The sequence below is a fragment of the Neovison vison genome, chromosome 5 (assembly GCF_020171115.1).
Source record: "Neovison vison isolate M4711 chromosome 5, ASM_NN_V1, whole genome shotgun sequence".
Classification (NCBI taxonomy): Eukaryota; Metazoa; Chordata; class Mammalia; order Carnivora; family Mustelidae; genus Neogale; species Neogale vison.
The window spans coordinates 27,308,934-27,325,330 of NC_058095.1; the positions used below are offsets into that span (position 1 = coordinate 27,308,934).

Sequence of the window (16,397 nt, forward strand, 5' to 3'; positions counted from 1 at the left end):
TGCACATCACTAACCCAGGGAAAGATCGGAATTCAAAATATGAAGTACAATTTCTACTGAATGCATATCACTTCTGCACTACTGTAAAGCTGAAAAATCCTAGGTCAAAGTATTCTAGGTCTGGGACCATCTATGGTTTCTATAAAAAGGAAGGAGGAACCCCTGACTGGCTCAGTTGGTACTGCATGCAGCCTGTGACCTTAGAATCACGAGTTCAAGCCCCAGGTATCACAAAACACTTTAGTTCTTGCCACAAAATATTCTAGCCTACAAATGGTCTAAGGAAAAGTAGCTGTAACATAATATGATTAAGGATGAATGTGAGTGACCTAACCATAAAATATGTCATTACTTGATTACTTTCAAAATTAGCAGGCCTGCACACTTATCAAAAAGAAAAGAGAAAGGACCCAAATACACAAAATCATGAATGAAAGAGAAGAAATCACAACCAACACCCAAGAAATACAAACAATTATAAGAACATATTATAAGCAACTATATGCCAGCAAATTTGGTAATTTGGAAGAAATGGAGGCATTCCTAGAGACATATAAACTACCAAAACTGAACCAGGATGAAATAGAAAACCTTAACAGACCCATAACCAGTAAGGAGATTGAAGCAGTCATCAAAAATCTCCCAACCAACAAGAGCCCAGAGCCAGATGGCTTCCCAGGGGAATTCTACCAAACATTTAAAGAAAAATATTTATTTATTTGATAGAGATCACAAGTAGGTAGAGAGGCAGGCAGAGAGAGAGGGGCGGGGGAAGCAGGCTCCCTGGTGAACAGAAAGCCCGATGTGGGTCTTGATCCCAGGACCCTGGGATCATTACCTGAGCCAAAGGCAGAGGCTTTAACCCACTGAGCCACCCAGGCACCCCATCTACCAAGCATTTAAAGAAGAATTAATTCCTATTCTCCCAAAACTGTTCCAAAAAACAGAAATGAAAGGAAAACTTCCAAAATCATTTTATGAGGCCAGCATTACCTTGATCCCCAAACCAGAAAAAGACCCCATCAAAAAAGAGAATTACAGACTAATATTCTTAATAAACACTGATACGAAAATTCTCACAAAAATACTAGCCAATAGGATCCAACTGTACATTAAAAGGATTATTCACCATGACCAAGTAGGATTTATTCCAGGGCTGCAAAGTTGGTTTAACATCCGCAAATCAATTAATGTGATACAATACATTAATAAAAGAAAGAACAAGAACCGGAGGATACTCTCAATAGATGCTGAAAAAGCATCTGACAAAGGACAACATCCTTTCTTGATCAAAACTCTTCAAAGTGTAGGGATAGAGGGTACATATCTCAATATCATCAAAGCCATCTATTAAAAAACCCACTGCGAATATCATTCTTAATGGAGAAAAACTGAGAGCTTTTCTGCCTAAGGTCAGAAACACGGCAGGGATGTCCATTATCCACCACTGCTACTCAACATAGTACTAGAATTCCAAGCCTCAGCAATCAGACAACAAAAAGAAATTTAAAGGCATCCAAATCGGCAAAGAAGTCAAACTCTCACTCTTTGCAGATGATATGATACTTCATGTGGAAAACCCAAAAGACTCCACTCCAAATCTGCTAGAACTTGTACAGGAATTCAGTAAAGTGTCAGGATACAAAATCAATGCATAACAATCAGTTGCATTTCTTTACACCAACAACAAGACAGAAAAAAGGGAAATTAAGGCGTCAATCCCATTTACAACTGCCCCCCAAACCATAAGATACCTAGGAATAAACCTAACCAAAGAGGCAAAGAACCAGTACTCAGAAAACTATAAAGTACTCATAAAAGAAACTGAGGAAACACAAAGAAATGGAAAAATATTCCATCTTATGGACTGGAAGAACAAACATTGTGAAAATGTCTATGCCACCTAAAGCAATCTACATATTTAATGCAATCCCTATCAAAATACCATCCAGTTTTTTCAAAGAAATGGAACAAATAATCCTAAAATTTATACTGAACCAGAAAAGACCTCAAAAAGCCAGAGGAATGTTAAAAAAGAAAGCCAAACTTGGCGGCATCACCATTCCAGACTTCAAGCTCTAGTACAAAGCTGTCATCATCAAGACAGTATGGTACTGGCTCAAAAACAGACACATAGATCAGTGGAACAGAACAGAGAGCCCAGAAATAGACCCTCAACTCTATGGTCAACTAATCTTCCACAAAGCAGGAAAGAATGTCCAATGGAAAAGAGAGTCTCTTCAACAAATGGTGTTGGGAAAATTGTGGACAGCCACATGCAGAAAAATGAAACTGGACCATTTCCTTACACCACACACAAAAACAGACTCCAAATGGATGAAAGACTTTAATGTGAGACAGGAATCCACCAAAATCCTTGAGGACAACACAGGCAGCAACCTCTTCGACCTCAGATGCAGCAAATTCTTCCTAGAAACATCGCCAGAGGCAAGAGAAGAATGGGCAAAAGTGAACTGTTGGGACTTCATCAAGATCAAAAGCTTTTGCACAGCAAAGGAAACAGTCAACAAAACCAAGACAACCTACAGAATGGGAGAAGATATTTGCAAACAACATATCAGATAAAGGGCTAGTATCCAAAATCTTTAAAGAACTTATCAAACTCAACACCCAAAGAACAAATAATCCAATCAAGAAATGGGCATTTCTTGATTGGATTATTGAACAGACATTCAATAATCTGTAGTTTAATAATAGTCTGTTCATTCTTTGCAGAAATGAACAGACATTTATGCAAAGAAGACATCCAGATGGCCAACAGACACATGAAAAAGTGCTCCACCTCACTCAGCATCAGGGAAATACAAATCAAAACCACAATGAGATACCACCTCATGCCAGTCAGAATGGTTACAATTAACAAGTCAGGAAATGACGGATGCTGGCAAGGATGAGGAGAAAGGGGAACCCTCCTGTTGGTGGGTACATTCCCACCAACATTCCCTGTTGGTCCCTGTTGGTGGGAATGCAAACTGGTGCAGCCACTCTGGAAAACAGCATGGAGGTTCCTCAAAAAGTTGAAAACAGAGCTACCCTACGACCCAGCAATCGCACTACTGGGTATTTACCCTAAAGACAAGAATGTAGTGATCTGAAGGGGCATGTGCATCCGAATGTTTATAGCAGCAATGTCTACAAGAGCCAAACTATGGAAAGAACCTATATGTCCACCAACAGATGAATGGATAAAGATGATGTGGTATATACAATGGAATACTATGCAGTCATCAAAAGAAATGAAATCTTGCCATTTGCGATGACATTGATGGAACTAGAGTATTATGCTGAACAAAATAAGTCAATCAGAGAAAGACAATTATCATATGGTCTCCCTGATATGAGGAAGTTGAGAGACAAAGTGGGGGGTTTGGAGGGTAGGGAAGGAAAAAAATGAAACAAGATGGGATTGGGAGGAAGATGAACCATAAGAGATTCTTAATCTCACAAAACAAACTGAGGGTTGCTGGATGGAGGCAGGTAGGGAGGGGGTGGTTGGGTTATGCACACTGGGGAAGGTATGTGCTATGGTGAGTGCTGTGAAGTGTGTAAACCTGGCGATTCACAGACCTGTACCCCTTGGGCTAATAATACATTTTATGTTGATAAAAAATAAAAAATTTAATTTAAAAATGGTTAAAAAAATTAGCAAACCTGCAATTATTCTAATTTTATGTTTGAAGACCGGTTGTTCACAAAATAATAGAAGGGAGTATTTATTAATAGTGCCTTCTAATAAAACTACAAATTATCATTAGTTTCAAATGTAGGAAGACAAAAATTACTCCCTGTAAGGGCCTTTACCCTTTTTTTTTTTTTTTTTTAAAAGAGAGCGTGCGAGAGAGCAAGCTCAAGTGTAGCAGGAAAGGGCAGAGGGAGGAGAGGGAGAGAGAGGCTCCTCAAGTAGTCTCCACACCCAGCACAAAGCCCTACCAGGAACTTGATCTCACCACCTTGAGATCATGACCTGAGCTAAAACCAAGAGTCAGCTGCTTAAGTGACTGAGCCAACCAGGTGACCCAGGCGTGTATCTTAAAAAAAAACATAATTCAAGTTATAAATTGGCTCTTATGTAAACATTCCAACTGTCCTAAGAGTACAAGAACTGCTATTGTACCACACGAATCTTTCAAAATAGGTTTTGTACCAAAACCTCAGGGAAATAACCTTTTATAAAACCTGAAGTAGTAGTTCCTTGCAAATATTTCAACTTGATTCAACAAACATGTTCTGAGAGTCTACTATGTGTATAGCACTGAAAGTGGGAAAAGAGCCATATCTGATCAACATCTTAATTTTTTATGTCTAAGAGTTGGTAGGTTTCTTTTAGCTTAATTTCCAAATAAGAAATCAACATGAAGAGATAAAATGCCAGGTCCATTTTACAGATACTAATTATAACAATACCCTCTCTCCACACACACACACACACACACACGGTTATCAAGTATATAAACTGCAGAAGTAGGAAAAACACCGTAACTGGCTATTCTTAGTCTTTACTACCTCCCCTGGTAGTTTGTTTTGTGTAGAGAATAAGAATTATTTAACTGGGTACCTGGGTGGCTCCGTCGGATTAAATGGCTGCTTTCGGCTCAGGTCATGATCCCAGGGCCCTGGGATGGAGCCCTGCATCAGTGGGGGGTCTGCTTCTCCCTCTCCCTCTACCCCAACCACCAACCTGTGCTCTCTCTCACCCTACACTCTCTCACAAATAAAAATCTAAAAATAAAAAAATTATTTAATCAATCTAATGTTTTATTGGGATACAGTTGCACAAACATGATCTAATTAAAAGGGAAATAGTTTTTAAAACCTTCACAATTAGGGACGCCTGGGTGGCGCAGTTGGTTGGACGACTGCCTTCGGCTCAGGGCGTGATCCTGGAGTCCCGGGATCGAGTCCCACATCAGGCTCCCAGCTCCATGGGGAGTCTGCTTCGCTCTCTGACCTTCTCCTCGCTCATGCTCTCTCTCACTGTCTCTCTCAAATAAATAAATAAAATCTTTAAAAAAAAAAAAAAAAAAAACCTTCACAATTAGTTCAGATAAATGCAAGAGAAACCACATGATTTTGCTTTTTTATTTTATTTTATTTATTTATTTGACAAAGATTACAAGTAGGCAGAGAGGCAGTCAGAGAGAGGAGGAAGCCGAGCAGAGAGCCCGATGCGGGGCTCGATCCCAGGACCCTGGGATCATGACCTGAGCCGAAGGCAGAGACTTTAACCCACTGAGCCACCCAGGCACCCCTGATTTTGCATTTCTTACATCACTACACATGTTTAGATGGGTTGACTCCTGGGCTTTTGATAACTGCTAGAAGAGAAATAGCTTTATATGTATTACTAGAACGCCTTTACTAATACATGGAATATAGTTTAATGACACCGGGAAAGAAACAAGATACTGGACCATTAATTTATATTACTGAATTACCTTTCTTTAGTCACAAAATTTTTTTAAAAAATAAAAATTCAGAAAAGGGTTCTGAATATTCATTTTTTTTTGCAGAAATCAATCTTTTCCCATAACTACTAAGTCACAAATTTTTAAAAAATCATATATAGCCTTCTTTATTAAATAAGACATTTACCTATCCACTTATCTAAAACAGTTCTCAACTAAAGAAAAAACACTTAAAGAATCGGTCCTTCCTCAAATGGCTTATGGCTATAATTTTTGGTTGTCCTCTGAGAACTCAGAAATGCAAACTTCCTGTTCTTTATTATTTTTCTTAACTTAGCAACAGATCATTTACTAAAGGTCCTACAACTCAGCAGTCTCTATTATGAGCTTTGTTTGTCCACATTCACATGATTCTCATTTAAGTACAAAGCTTGTTTAAGAGCTGCCAAAAATACACAAAATTTTTATTATATAAGCTCAGAATGAAAAAATGGACATGGCAATAAACAGAAAAATTTAGAAAATATAAATGACCATTAACTAAATGAAAAAATATTCAATCTTACCAATAACTAAGGAGATGAAAATGAAAATATTAACTTTTATCATCAATCAAATTGGTACAGATTTTTAAAGTTGTATCATCCAATACTGGCAAGGTAATGAGTACACACTCCTATATTGTGAAAGTCTGAAATGGTTCCAATTTGGCAAAATGTATTAAAAGCCTGAAAAAATGTTTCTTTTCAACCAGTAATTATTCCACTTTCAGGAGTTTGTTGTACAGATTTAAAAAAAAAAAGATACAAAAATATTTAGGAGCTATTATAGTTACTGTATTATATAATGGGATATCCATTCACATTAGTGAAAAACTTGAAGCAACCTTTCAACATCAGAAGATCAGTTAAGTGAGCTGTATACCCTTCAACACAAAGTTCTGCAGCCATTTAAAAGCCTGTTTTCAACAACATTTAATGGTATGGGCAAACTTTAATGCTATATCCATGTTAGTCCATGTTCACTACTAATCATGCCGTCTCATACTATGGCCACACTGCTTCTTGTGTCTTTGACCTTGATTAAAAGCTTCCCATGATGTCCTCTATAATCCCTGGATTCTCATCCTCTTTGATGAACCTTTATTTCCTTGACTGAAACTGTCTCTTCACCAAAGATACCCTTTCTTCTGAGGCTGCTCATGGCTTACATACTTCACATTAGGAGGACACTGTGTCTCCTCCTGATTCTAGTGTCATACACTGTGGGTAAAAGTAACACCTCTACTCCTTTGAAGTTCTTGCTTTATATGTAACTGTTACCTTTATCCCTTTTTACTCTCATTTTATGAATCCTTTACTACTATCTCTGACACCTTGATCTCAGTTTTCCTCTCTGCTTTATATCATGCCATCATCATCACAGATAATCCGTACAACACAAGGACCTGACATTGTTTTCCTCAGGTGCAGTTATGATGGTTTGCTCTCCAAGTAGCTACCCTATCACTGTCACCCTTGTCATTATCTGTGACTGCTCCAGCTCTGAAACTATAAATCTGGACAACCAAACCAACAACCACCACTACTTTCCCACCAAATTTCACTGTATAGAAGATGTACATTATCTCATATACTTGTATTGATGAAATCAGGATACACTTTATAATCAGCAGGCATCATCTAACCGCTGTTGAGCAAGAGGTATTCTTAGTAGTTGGTTCTACCTGCGTGTGTGTAAATACTAAAACAGCGTCAGCACCAAAAACCTGCAGAATGAGTATCATCAAGTGTTGGTAACATAACATTTCTTAGATTATGCAATTACATAGAGATAATTTACTCTGGAGTCCCACTTGGGCTTACTACTTAACTTGCCTAGTTCATTACCTGCAAATATCCTCCTTATGACCATACTTAAGCTTGATGTCAGAAAGAATGATAAATTTAGAAAAATGCAGTCATCAATGAATCTGAGTGAAGAAATAAGTTCAAAAAAGAACTGATTGATCATGACTCCCTCATATGTATTCCTTGGAAAATCTGAACAAAATGAGTGAGAATTCACTATAATCAAGAAAACAAACAGGGGCGCCTGGGTGGCTCAGTGGGTTAAGCCGCTGCCTTCGGCTCAGGTCATGATCTTAGGGTCCTGGGATCGAGTCCGGCATCGGGCTCTCTGCTCAGGAGGGAGCCTGCTTCCTCCTCTCTCTCGCCTGCCTCTCTGCCTACTTGTGATCTCTCTCTGTCAAATAAATAAATAAAATCTTTAAAAAACAAAAAGCAAAACAAAACAAAACAAACAAACAAACAACAAAAAACCTCCAGATTTGAAAAAGTTTTAGGAACCCTTAACTAATTATTTTTATTCACATTTTGCTTTTAAATATATATGTAAGAGTAACCAAAGGTAAAAATTTACATATTATTAAGTCTAAAAGAACTTTCAATATTGTATAGTAAATATATAATTAGAATTCTAACTTGTAAGAATATTATAGTTTAATTGGTGTTTTGTTAATGATGCATAAAGTAACAGTGCAACTTACAATGCTTCTGACTTCAACAGTTCTCCTGCTCATTTATTTCCATTATCTTTTCTTTGCTCTTACAGATGCCAGTAATCCCTTGATTTTTCTATTTTTAATTAATCTTTTTAAAAAAATTTATTTGACACAGAGAGAGAGATCACAAGTAGGCAGAGAGGCAGGCAGAGAGAAAGAGAGGGAAGCAGGCTCCCTGCCGAGCAGAGAGCCCAATGTGGGGCTCGATCCCAGGACCCTAGGATCATGACCCGAGCCAAAGGCAGAGGCTTTACCCCACCAAGCCACCCAGGCGCCCCTATTTTTTAATTAATCTTTAAAGTAGTGAATCTTCAACTACTCTTGCCAATAATCTAAACCCCCACTGCCCATCTTTTATACCTATTTGATAAACATGAGTCCTGAATCCATGCAACCACCTACTGTTTATAGTAGGCAGCTAAGCACTCCTAGAAAATATTATTTCTTAGCTTCCAACTGTAACTGGGTCCTAATGGTATTTACCAAATCTCCTCTTTTACTAATCAAGTCTTTTTTTTTTTCTCTACCAACTATATTCAGGTCTCCTCTCTTTGTAAACCTCCTACACCCTGTCAACTTTCCCTACACATGACATTACCACTACCTTTAAAAATTATTATGAAAAATTATCTACAAAAAGTGTAAAAAAAATAACATAGTACCTGTGAATTCATTACTCAGACTAAGAAATCGAACATTATCAATAGAGATAAAGTCAATATATATCCATCCCTAAGTCTCATCTTCCACCCTTTCCACCCTAAATTTTGTTTATATAATCTCCTTGTTTTTGGTTAGTTTTGCTACATATGTATTAAAGGACTTCCGGACATGGCCACCCCAAAATATGCTCCATGGGCATACTGATTATTTTGAACTGAAGACACGAAAATTCCCATGTGAAAGGTGCCTTCTCGATACCAGAAGGAACAAACTTATCACTGAACATAGGGAGTCACGGCCAAGAGAAATCGAAACACACCTTGTTAAAATAACTATCTTCCTTAGTCTACACATGTATTTTACTTTCCCACAATTTCTGCTGTTCAACCTAGTATATAAGCACTTAGGTCTAGTCACTTCTTTGGGTCTTCATTATTCTAGCAAGGACTCCCATGTAAATATAAAATGAGCTTTGCTTTTCTCCTGTTATTTTGTCTTATGTCACTCCCAGCCAGAGACTCTGTGATGATGGAGGAACAGTTTACCTCCCTTATGTTAGGTCTCTAAATGATGTTAATTTTGCATGACCTGAACTTCTATACATACTTCCGCTAATGAATATTTATTTGGGTTATTTCCTTTTCTTTTTCCCCCAAAGAAAGCAGCTATAAACATTGTCCCTATGTCCTGATACACATGTGTAACCATTTAGAACTGCTATGTTGTAGAACATCGATCTTTAACTTCACTAAATACTGACAAACTGTTCTCCAAAGTGGTCTAATTTCTACCCCCAGCTACAGTGTATAAATTTCCATTACTTAATTCTTGTGGACATTTTATATAGTCCATACTTTTCTGTATTTTTTTCTAAGATTTTATTTATTTGATAGAGACAGCAAAAGAGCATAAGCAGGAGCAGCAGCAGCAGGAGAGGAAGAAGCAAGGAGGGAGCCCGATGCAGGGCTCAGTCAGCACCCTGGGATCACCACCTGAGCCGAAGGCAGACACTCCACCATCTGAGCCGCCCAGGTGCTCCTCTTCTAGATTTTCTAAATGGTCTAAAGGAATATGTATTTTTTATATACCCAGGAGGTTACTATAATTAAGTAACCAGAAATTATTCTAATTTACTAAGTAACAAATTTATTAAGTAACTTTAAGATCCTACTCAGAACTGAAAGTTAATTATGCTTAGTATCTTGACCGGCTGTGGAATATAAAGTGCCACCAGCCTTCGTGTGGTCAAAGTTTCTAATTCTACACCTTCCGTCAGTTAGTAGTTAATGTTGCCAGGTCACTCCATGCCAACCTTCAAAGAACTAAACAAATCAAACTAATGCATTTATTTATTTATTTTTAAAGATTTTATTTATTTATTTGACACAGAGAGAGATTGCAAGTAGGCAGAGAGGCACGCAGAGAGAGAGGGGAGGAAGCAGGCTCGATGCAGGGCTCGATCCCAGGACCCTGGGACCATGACCTGAGCTGAAGGCAGAGGCTTTAACCCACTGAGCCACCCAGGCGCCCAAACTAATGCTTTTATTTAACTAAAGAACAATTAACACCAACTTAAAGCATTTATTCATTCACTTATGTACTTACTGGGCATATGCCATGTGCAATACACTATTCAAGGTACTGGCCAAAAAACAATAAACAAAAACCTTTGCCGTCAATGAACTTATAAGGGAACAAAAACAGACAAGCAAAATATATGACAGATGTACTGCACTCTATGCAAAAAAAAAAAAAAAAAAATCAAGGAAAGGTACAGAGACTAAGGAGCAGACTGAATTTAAAGTAAGACATTCAGGGACGCCTGGGTGGCTCAGTGGGTTAAGCCGCTGCCTTCGGCTCAGGTCATGATCCCAGGGTTCTGGGATCGAGTCCCACATCGGGCTCCTTGCTCAGCAGGGAGCCTGCTTCTCCCTCTGCCTCTGCCTGCCTCTCTGTCTGCCTGTGCTCACTCGCTCTCTCTCCCTTTGTCTCTGACAAATAAACAAATAAAATCTTTGAAAATAAATAAATAAATAAATAAAGTAAGACATTCAAGGAAGGTCTCAATGAGAAAGTATAATTTGCACCAGGACCTGCAAACAGTTAAGAAAACAAGTCACAATGAGATATAGAGAACACTTTTTCAGGCACAGAGAATCGACAAGGGCATGGCTAACATGTCCAAGGAAGTGGACATGGATCAAACAGCGTGAATGGAGACACTTACTGCAGGTATTCAGAGGGGAAATCATAGTCTGAGAGAGTCAAAGAAGTATCTATGGGGGAGGAAGATTTAAGCTAAATTTAGAAAGAAAGGTAACATAGGAAAAAAAGTTGTATTATACAAAGGAAACCCGATAAAGAAATACAATGACAGAGGGGCGCCTAGGTGGCTCAACATCTGACTCTTGATTTCAGCTGGGCCACCCGAGGTCATGGGATCAAGCCCCACACAGGGTTTGGGCTCGGTGTGCAGTCTGCTTGGGATTCTGTCTCTCCCTCTTCCCCTTCCCCGACTCATGCACTCTCTCTCAAAATAAATGGAGTCTTTATTTTATTATATATTTTTAAAGATTTTATTTATTTATTTGGCAGACAGAGATCTCAAGTAATCAGAGAGGCAGGCAGAGAGAGAGAGGAGGAAGCAAGCTCCCCGCTGAGCAGAGAGCCCAATGCGGGGCTCGATCCCAGGACCCTGAGATCATAACCGGAGCCGAAAGCAGAGGCTTTAACCCACTGAGCCACCCAGGCACCCCTAAATGGAGTCTTTAAAAAAAAAAAAAAATGACATAAACATGGCAAGAAGGAAGAGATCAATATGATTAAAAGCAAATGACTTCTGTATGGGTGCTAAGAACTAAAACTGGACTCAGACTACATTATGTAAAATAGAACCCTAAGTGTGATGTGAAGACAAAAAAGAATTAACTTTTTAAAACTTAATAAAAAAGTCATTTAGAAAAATGATCTGGAATCAATGTAATATGGATAAGAGGGAATTAGACAAAGGGCATTGAGGTTTTAAGACTATGGCACATGGGAATGGATAAATGGGATAAACCAGGTGATGCTCTAAAAGAAACAGAACTTGGAAGCAGATGTACTGAAGGAATGCAGAAAACAGGACCAAACCTGGTATTAAAGTTTCTAAGCTTGGAGACTGCAGAAATAGTAATCAGAGGTAGAATCACACATGGCCTGCAGAGATCATTTCATCCAGAGTTGAGTTTTTATTTATTATTATTTTTTAAAGATTTATTTATTTTGATTTTATTTATTTGACAGACAGAGATCACAAGTAGGCAGAGAGGCAGGCAGAGAGAGAGGAGGAAGCAGGCTCCCCGCTGAGCAGAGAGCCTGATGCGGGGCTCGATCCCAGGACCCTGGGACCATGACCCGAGCTGAAGGCAGAGGCTTTAACCCACTGAGGCACCCAGGTGTCCCCAGAGCTGTGTTTTTAGAATGATTACAAATTGGACAAAAAAGTCATACTTATCCAAAAGATATGAATGTACATTTTTGAAATCTTATGACAATAATTCTTCATTGAGAACTCAATTCATCTCACATATAGAACATGAGCCTCATAATTTCAATTCCTTAAAGTAAGTGGAGAACTTTCTGATTTATTGTACATTTTTTTCTAATATCTAAACATTTAGGTTTTGAAGAATAGGCAAAGAACCTAAAACTGTATTCACCTGAAACAATTCCTTAGGAAGGCAAGTTTTATTTTATTTTTTTTTAAAGATTTTATTTATTTATTTGACAGAGAGAAATCACAAGTAGACAGAGAGGCAGGCAGAGAGAGAGAGAAGGAAGCAGGCTCCCAGCTGAGCAGAGAGCCCGATGCGGAACTTGATCCCAGGACTCTGAGATCATGACCTGAGCCGAAGGCAGCGGCTTAACCCACTGAGCCACCCAGGCGCCCGGAAGACAAGTTTTAAATCCATACAAATATGATAGACTATTTAATAAAATGATGCAGAAACAACTGTCTTTTGAACGAAATATTAAAAGTGATTTCTTACCATACCTCATTCCTTTTAGCAAACACCAAGACACATTCTAGGCATTATTAAACATTTAAATGTAAACACAAGTTGCAGAAACACAAGTTGAAAAGAATAAAATGTTTTATTAAAAAGTAAAATGACAGGGGCGCCTGGGTGGCTCAGTGGGTTAAGCCGCTGCCTTCGGCTCAGGTCATGATCTCAGGGTCCTGGGATCGAGTCCCACATCGGGCTCTCTGCTCAGCAGGGGCCTGCTTCCCTTCCCCTCTCTCTGCCTGCCTCTCTGCCTGCTGTGATCTCTCTCTGTCAAATAAATAAAATCTTTAAAAAAAAAAAAAAAAGTAAAATGACAACATAGCCATACAAAGGACTTAGAGCAACTAGGACTTTCATATATCAGTAGTGGAAATGTAAAATGGTGCACCAACTTTGGAAAAAGAATTTAGCAGTTTCTTAAGAGTTAAATATGCACCTACCATGCAATCCAGCCATTCCATGCCTAAGTATTCATCCAAGAGATATGAAAGTATAGACTGTACACAAATGTTCACAGCCATTTTCCTTTTAACAGCCAAAAACTGGAAACAATCCAAATAACTAACAACAGGTGAACAGATAAACTGTGGTATACTTATACAACAGAATACTACTCAGCAACTAGAAAGAGTGGACTACTGAAACACACAGTGTGAATTAATCTCAAAGTAATTATGCTGAAAGAAGCCACCCACACCCCTCTACCAAAGTATATACTGCACAGTTCCATTTATATAAATTCCTCAAATGAAAACTATAGTTGTAGAATTTAGATCAGTAGTTGCCTAGGGGTTGTAGAGGAGATCGGAAGGGGCAAGAGGGAGGAACTACAAAGGGACATAAAGAAATTTTGCAATGTGATGGATATGTTATCTTTATTGCAGTGATAGTTCATGGTATATACTTATGTCAAAATTTAGCAAACTGTATATTGTAAATAGGTGCATGTATACATCAATTATACCTCAATAAAGGTGTTTTTAAAAAGTAAAATAGCATCAGGCCATACACAATAACTGTAGACTTTTTATCTGTAGTGGGTAATTTTAAATAAAAAACTATGTAATAATAACAATTTAAAAATAAAATGAGCTGTGGCTATTACAACACAGAAATTTGGAAGAGGAAGAAGAGAGGATCTGAACCAGTGACAGGGCTGACCAGTGTTTTAGAAAACCAGTTGCAACACAGCCTCAATGAATTACATCAGGAAGAACAAAAGGGCATATTTAGAAATTAAAGCCAAGAGCCAAAATATGTCAAACCAACTACATATAAGGACAGGTACAGAGCAAATTCAGAGACAGGAATCTAGTAGCAGAGGCAAATTATTATGCAACAGATGAACAGACTGACAAGAGACAAGCTAAAGAGCATGGTCCAAGTATACAAAGCAAATCATTCCTGGAATGCACGAAAACACTAAGATACGAGGCTGATTTTAAGAACAGAAAGCAGGGTAGCCCACATCATATGAAGCTAGAAAATGTGTAGCCAAAACCAGGCCATGGTCAAATAGACTGCAGAACGAACAAAAGCTGTGCAAAGGAAAAGGAGCCCACAAAAAAATTCTTCTCAAAGTAAGGGGGGCTGTTCCATCTGGCTTTTATCCCTGGTTGCTCAAAGAGAAATATGTCCTTAATTCGAACAAAACACCCTTAGTAGCTTCTGAAATTTTAACTTCTCTCAGAAGTGAAGATATTTTAGTTTTAACCTGAATTATATATAAATTCACTTTCATAAAGTATTGAAAAGAGCTCCTTGAAAGCAGAGATCTTATCTTATTCAAACTTCTGTCAGTAGTGCCCAGTACAATGTCTTCTACATATCAGATTCTTAAATAATGATACTTAAAAGTTCTGAACAAGAACCATCAAAAAAAAAAATGTGCACTGAAATCTACATTATTCTTTTTCTGAATTAACACTTAATATTCCTAGACTGGGGCGCCTGGGTGGTGGCTCAGTCAGTTAAGCTTCGATCTTTGGCTCAAGTTGTGATGTCTGGGTCCTGGGATGGAGCCCTACATCAGGCTCCCCGCTCAGGTCCCTCTACCTCTGGCTGCTGGTCCCCCTGCTTGTACTGTATCTCTCTCTAATAAATAAACTAATGAAAACAAATTATTTCTAGACCAGTTTCCTTCCATTGCCCAGGACCTCCCTTTGTTCCCTTCCTACCGTCAAGAGCATACGTGATCCTTAAATGGAAAACAGCTACTAAAAACTTAAATTAATAATTAGAGATAGTTAAAAAAATTAATTTGAGGCAAAAAAAAATCTCATCCAATTAAAAGCCGAATATGTATAATTTTTTAGATTAGTCGTACTCGGGTTACATTCTTGATAAGATATTAAGACAAGCTCCCCTTGAAATTGTTCTACAAGTGAGAGGTTGGATATAAGAAACAAACAAAAAAGCGGTGAAAAATCTCTCGGAAAACAAATGCTGGCTTGACTGGACAGAGGGAGGGAAGAGTAGCAACCCAGAGCTGAAGAGTATATGGCACACAACTGGGGGGCTGGATGATGGCGAGCTTTTCCAAAATCTCTCTCTCCAATCACCTTGGGCAAAAAAGCACAATTGCTCTGAGGTAATCTCAGAGCAGCACTCCAGTTTAGGTGGGGTGGCAACCCCAATGTTCTCTCTATTCGCTGAACAAAATTCCACGGAACCTTAATCTCAATAAAGAGCAAATCTCTGATGGAGTTAACAGGAAGGGTTTCTTTTTTTTTTTTTTTTTTTAATAAAGCATATCCAAGTTCTTTTTTTTTTTTTTTTTTAAGATTTTATTTATTTGTTTGACAGGCAGGGATTACAAGCAGGCAGAGAGGCAGGCAGAGAGAAGTGAGGGGAAAACAGGCTCCCTGCTGAGCAGAGAGCCCGACATAGGGCTTGATCCCAGGACCCTGAGATCATGACCTGAGCCAAAGGCAGAGGCTTTAACCCATGGAGCCACCCAGGCGCCCCCAGGAAGGGTTTCTTGATGGATGATGGAACTGGGAAGTCCAGATATCCTATGATCCAAAATACCGTAGGCTCTCTGCTCTGGGGTTCTTCTTCCTTTCTCCAGACAACCTGACCACTCCTTTCAAACACAGTACCAGCTAACTTAATGTGGCTGAAAATCTCAATGGAAAATATGTTCATGGAAAAAAATCAATCCATCGATCAAGCAAGAAAGCACTAAAGTATAAGAACTATCAAAATCTTTTTAAAGATTAAAAACAAATACATTATATGTTAATTGAATTTAAATAATAAAATTTTAAAAAATTAAAACAATTTTAAAAACTATATATACATTAAAAAAAAAACAAAATTAATGAGCTAGTCAGACTATAAATTTTATATGACCATAATACACATCCTCAGATATGAGAGGATATGGGTTAATATGAAGTAGAAATTGTTTTTAAAAAAGAAACCATCTGAGGGGCGCCTGAGTGGCTCAGTCAGTTAAGCATCTGCCTTAGGCTTGGGTCATGATCCCAGGGTCCTGGGATCTGGCCCGTGTAGAGGTCTCTGCCTGGTGGGGAGTCTGCTTCTCCCCTTCCCTCTGCCTGCTGCTCCTCCTGCTTATGCTCTCTCATCCTCGGTTGAATAAATGAATAAAATCTTTAAAAAAATAATAAATACATAAATAAATAAAGGTGATTTGAGATTTAATTAAAAAAAGAAACAATTTGAAATAATGTA

The 16,397-nt window shown here is 38.3% G+C and overlaps 1 protein-coding gene and 1 pseudogene across 2 annotated transcripts in view; one reads left to right on the forward strand and one right to left on the reverse strand.

The window, feature by feature from the left end:
• The window catches only part of NSRP1 (nuclear speckle splicing regulatory protein 1), a 59,849-nt gene that overhangs the window by 13,701 nt on the left and 29,751 nt on the right, over positions 1-16,397 (reverse strand). The window lies entirely within an intron of this gene.
• Positions 7,429-7,509, forward strand: LOC122908103 (annotated as a pseudogene).